The sequence below is a fragment of the Strigops habroptila genome, chromosome 4 (assembly GCF_004027225.2).
Source record: "Strigops habroptila isolate Jane chromosome 4, bStrHab1.2.pri, whole genome shotgun sequence".
NCBI lineage: Eukaryota > Metazoa > Chordata > Aves > Psittaciformes > Psittacidae > Strigops > Strigops habroptila.
Genome location: NC_046358.1, coordinates 51,909,262 through 51,915,261, shown reverse-complemented (window position 1 = coordinate 51,915,261; position 6,000 = coordinate 51,909,262).

Below are 6,000 nucleotides of genomic sequence, written 5' to 3'. Positions count from 1 at the left end.
TACACATTGCTGATTCCCCTTCTCCTTTTGATTGCATAGTTCTAGGATTTTTTCTTTTTCTTTTTCATGGTTTTGAGATTTCATTGGAGTACATGAAGCTGATGCATGGAGAGTAGCTTTAGGTTTTAATCCACCTTATCAGACACCCGTTTCCACACAGACATCCAGGCACTGCCAGCAAGGCAATGTGGCATCCTCAGCTCCCGCTGGCTGCACCAGCGGAGAGCTGGCTGCGGGTGTGGGTTTATAGTGTGGAACGGCAGCGTAGTGGTAACAGATAAAGGTCACAGCAGTGGGTCACTGACAAGGAGGTGGAAGGCCTCAGGAGACGACAGCTGGCACCAGAAACTTTTTCCCTCCACATCTGCCACGATGCAGTGTTCCAGCTTCAGAAAGAAAATCTGGTGGCCAAAGGATGATGTGAAACATGACATCAGTGCTACCACCTGTCCTGCCACACATGCCAGCTGCCTAGGAGGTAAAGGATGTTCTTCCTCCTCCAGCTCCTCCCCACAGCCTGGCCCTGGCCACTGCTGGGAATGATGCACTGGAGGGGTTTGTTTGTGACAGCTCTCCAGCCCGCCTGGAGACAGGAAACATTCCAAGTCTGGACAGCACTATGACCTCATCTTCTTCCCCAGCTCCCTCAAGTTTGCTGATGTTGTGGTTAGGTGGTCCTGCGACACCTTTCAGTGTTTACTCTTAAAGTTACACACTGTTAGTTTAAAAATAAAGCAAGGCAAAAAGCAGGAGGATGCGCCGAGCAGGGAGCTCAATCATCTGCCGGTGGGACAGCCGGAACGGAACACCAGAACACGTACCACACTGACGCCAGGCAGCACAACCCAGTGATGCACTTGAATGTGACGCAGGACATCCTGCTCGTATGTGCTAGAGTGTTCACACGTAGATGAAAATAGGGAAAAAATGGTTAAAAGCCACTTCGCTGATCTGCACAGATTTCAAAAGGGCAGGTTATCTGGAGTGGTGACCTTCATTTTGGTGTGTGGTGTCGTCATGTTACTACAAGGCCTGGCCCTTCATAATCTCTGGTAAATGTTATTGCTGTAGCACATCACAGTAATAAAAGGCTGGCTGGTAGCAGGCAGGCGATGTCAGGCTGAATGGCATGAGCTGTAATCACCGGAGACTTCACATGCAAAGAGCACATCAGCGTCAGTCAGGGCTGAGGTCTCAGACATTTATTACTGCTGCTGCAAAATAAAGATCCCAAATATTTATCCCAACAGACTTGGTTTGGGAAATGGAGCGATTTGGAGGGGGAATGTCCCATCATTTAAAAATCGTCAGCTGCAGCCTAAGCCATGTCCTGAGGTCATTAGACATGAAAAAATGTTGACAGTGTTCAAAGGGACCAGTAAATAACCACATAATTCAGGGCAGCGCTTGGCAAGCCACTGGTTTTCCCATGCTTTCGGCAGAAGTCTTATTGAGAGGGAAGTATTGAGTCACCATGGGTCCCACGGCAGCCACGCGATGGGGCTTTCTCCTCCCCGCTGACATAAGTCTCAAGGCATTCATGGTTCCCCCTATGATGCTCAGCAAGCTGCTTTGTGAAGATGATCCTGAGAACAGGCTGTAAGCAGGTCTGCCACATTCAGGCAGCAGCCCTGGATCAAACCCAACTTGTTGGGTCAATACCCTCCTTGCCCCTGTGAGGATGCATCCAGGTGCCTCCGAGACCTCTGAGTGGGGAACCATGCCTAGCTACACAAGGACCTTGCAGCAACTTTCCACCTGTTGTAATCCTGCTGTATGGGCTTGAAATTGGGCCAAGAGGCTCAAAAATACATGTATTAGGTGAGGGACCAAACCAGATTACACAAGTCTGGTTTTTTGTTGTTGTGGTTGGTTTATTTTTTCGGTAAGCAGACTAAACCCCTATGCAGTGTCCAAAGGTGGGGAACGTACTACACACATGGTCATACCCAAGCTTCTGGGGAGAGATAGAGGACAGGCTCCCCCTCTCCAATTTTTAATCCCAGTATTGAAATGAAGTGCCTGAAGCCCTCCTAGGCAGGCTTGAGTTGGCACATACCCACCCTTATTTGGCTGTCTCCTTCAGAGCACAACCAAGGACCGGCTTACTGGAAATTACATCTTTTTTCCCCAGCCCCTCACGCCTGCTCCATGACTGTCTGCAGCAGTTTACAACATGTAATGGTAACACACTGAGTCAGTGAGATGAGACATTTCAAGCTGCTTAGGAAAAAAAGAGTCTTAGTCAGATAAATATTAGTAAATTGAGCAAGCGATGCTACGTGATATTGCTGATTAATGTATGGCTTGCGTATGGTACAAAAAAGATTCTCACAGATTGAGCAAAGATGCTTCCGCTGCTTCCCTTGTTTAAATTAACCCAAAAGCTCCAGCCTTGCTGTGTTTCACTCACTGTAATCATTAAACAAACAACCTTGGTGGCCTTCATCTCCCGAGCTGAGACTGTTCTAAGTGAATTATGCCTAAAAGAGAAGAGCTTCTTCACCTGAACTTGGCCATTTTGGAGTGAACACCTGAGCTCCCTCTGTGCTCATGGAAAGACCAGAACATCCTCAAAGTAAGACCGAGCCCCCTCACAGGGTGTCTCCATCTTGGGCGGCTGCCGCTGATGTGGTCCACATCCCTGCAGGAGGTCCTGCCTGCAGGACGACTGGCACCCACCACTGACCATAGCATTTGGGAAGACCCAATGGCACCAGTTCCTCCCAGAACATTTCTGAAAGAGGAGAATAATAAGGAACTATAACCAAAAAGTTCCCAGAGATATTCTGGAATAGTCTAATTAAAAAAAAAAAAACAAAAACCAAAAAAAACTCAAACAAAACGAAAAGCCAAACAATGTTTTAAGGAGTCTGAAAATGGGAAAAATGCGAAAAAAATTATGAAAATCATTAATAATACACTGCTCCTCATAACCTTTCCACGGTAGCAATCCACACACTCATGGCTATTTAGGTGGGTTTTGAGAATGAATTTCCCAGGAGACCCAGTGGTCACTACTTAGCTCTAGCTATACATGCCTGTGGATACAGCTACACCCTCATATAAACTTAGAGGGCAACAATTTATAGCACAAGAGCATATGTTTCTCTGTTACTAATCGACTTCAGATGGCAGGATTACAATGCCAATCCTGTAAACCAGCTTTTTGCCTTACAGATGTAATGTTTATATCATTACAATAAAAGAAATTCCATGGCCTTGAGCATCCACTTTTCTCTGCTGCCAACACGCCAGTGTAATGCCAGCGAAATTAGGGGTCCTTCTCCAGGGATAGACCCATCAATGAGAAGATGCACATCTCTGGAATTAGAGAGCCACAAAGGGAATAAAAACATGATGACAGCAGGAATGCTGGTACCCTGCAACGGCTAATAGCTGCAGCATGATCTCCTGCATCCTTTGGAAGGAGCACACAGTGCTGGGGCCAGCCAGAGACCTGGGCAGGCTAAACGCATTGCCAAATCCTGCAGGAAAGCTAGCAGTTCCTGCTGATGGGCACGTGGGGAGAACCACAGAGGAGGTGAATCACCCAACCCCCTTTTTTTTCCATTTTTCCTTGGTGTGAGCCCAACCCATCCGCAGCCTTGACCTCAGACCGCGGGCTCCTCCTGGCAGTGCCTGCGTGGCTGCTGCGCTGTGTTACCATGACTCACGTAGCTAAGGCAACCCGATGTTGCCAGCAGCAAGCTAGATGATGCCTCAGACTCTGAAATGATGATCAAATCCTTCTCTGGAACAGGCACGTATTTAAGGGGCATGTGCTGCAGCAGAGCCAGTGACGCTGGCGCCACCAGCCCATCCATCAAGGCTGTGTGTGGTCACCCCAACCCACACCCAAAAAAGAATCCCTATACACAACACACACACATACAAACATCCCCCCACAGCGACCTTAATGCTATTCCCTTCACCTGGGAGAGAGATGAGCCCCACTAACATGCCAAATTGCCACGTAGGCTTTTAAAAATGCCCTTACTGGAACAGAAATTGCTTTGGGGTGAAGCAGAGCGTGGTATCAGCATTCCTGGGGAGTGTGGGAAGGGGGAGATGGCCATGTGGGATGAGGCTCCAGCATATGAATGTTAGTGTATTTCCTATGTCTCTTCCCCTGCTTAACACTCCCCACTGTGTCATTTCCCCTCCACCCCCCTTCTAAGAAGAGAGAAAAATTCCTAAATTTTCAAATTCCTGCAGACCTGTATTCCAGAGGTAATGAAGGGCTGGTGCCTGACCAACCTATTTTAATGCCACCACAGGCACGGTGATGTGGGGGTTTCAAGGAAAAAAATCACTTCTCTTGCTCTTACTGGTAAGCTGGTAACACAGGTAAACCAAACTAAAGCTGAACTAAAGGCAGCAATCGGTTTCTCTGAGCCACTACCCCCAGCCTGGGCAGAGACAGCAGCAGTCACCAGCAGTCACCTAAACTGCAATCACCCTGAGCTCCTACTAGCTACCGCTGGGTCATGGCCCTTAACTGCCACCCACTACCTACACTCAAACCACGCTGTGACACTCGTCCTATGATTGTCCCAAGCTTTGGTGCCAGGCTATGGTTCAGGGCTGCATTGCATCTCTTACCCCTCTCCCCAGGTGCACTGGAGATGAAATTAGCGCTCTGCTGTCAGCTCCTCACCTAGGTTATCAACCCTTATTATTTAAAAAATAAGGCAATAGGCATATTTATTTTCTTCTTTTTCCAAGCAAAGCTAGTGCTGTATACTTGTAACAGTAGCAACCAGCTACCACTAGCATTGAGGCTGTGCTACTTGTAAGCAATTGCCACATGTTTCCCAGGTCAGATTGTATGAACTCCTTGAAGCTCTCCAGTCTTTCCCAAGACATGTTCCCGTAGGAGACTGCCCATGATTCCACTTAGCTCCCCACTTTGGGTTCAGTTAGAGTCACTGTTACTTCCTCTCTGGTAAATAGGCTTTAAAGCCTACTTTATGGAATTTTTGCGTGGTTGCAATGCCAGAGACCTAAAATTACAGTATTTTAATGCACTAGACTTTTCTTTCATGCGGTTGTCCACTTAACAAGCCCATGCTATGTAAAAAAGTGGAGTTTTCCTACAACGAACATACATTGAAAGCCAGGGTCCCAGTTCTGCAAGAAGCTACCTTTTTCTACACTGTGAGCAAATTTTTCATGGGTTTTTTCCTAATAAGCTTGTATTTTTCTAGCAGCTTTTGGGCGGTGCTAAGACAAGTTGAGTGCAGTGACAACTCGGGGAGGCTTTGAATTTTCAAAAATGATGGATAAATGCATAAGAAAAATCACTCAGATGAAAGCAAAAGCAGAAAGACAGAGACCAAAGCAAGCTGCTGACCCTGCATCCACAGATGGGAGTTTCATTTAAAAGCAAAATCAGGTTTTTTTACTGGACCTTTTGAAGCAAGGTGTGTGCAAACATGCCAAGTCCTGCAGCCTTTCCACACCGGGAGCCTTCCTCCAGATGTTCCTCTATGCTCCTGACTTGCTGCCTTGTTTTTTCACTCTTTTTGAAGTGGTGTCCCATTTCCTGTGCACAAACACCATTCCCTGTTGTATTTTGGAGCCCAATTAAAAGTATCATAATGATTTCTGCTTAAGATCCAGCTCTGCTCCTGGCTGGCTCCAGTTCCCTTATTCTTATGGCACCTTTTGGGCAAGGACTTGTTTTACAGAGCAGATCATCATTTGTCCAGAAAATTGAGATGTGCAGCCTAGTTTTAAGTCAGCCTGGGTTGTTCCCTTAGCTGAAACAAACTAAACTATACTAAAAAGAAGTGAGCTATAGTGTTGACTTTCAAGGAAAAGCCTGCAGCTCTTCCTATGCTACATGTATTGTCTACAGTCGCTCCCCCACCTTACAAGCAGTGATGGCCAGTGTAGTCTTCCCAGAGTGGTCCCCATCCCATCCCACCCTGAGAAGCTCAGCCAAACCATTCCTGACTCATTTGTCAGCCCCGGGAGCATCACACAGCCCCCCTC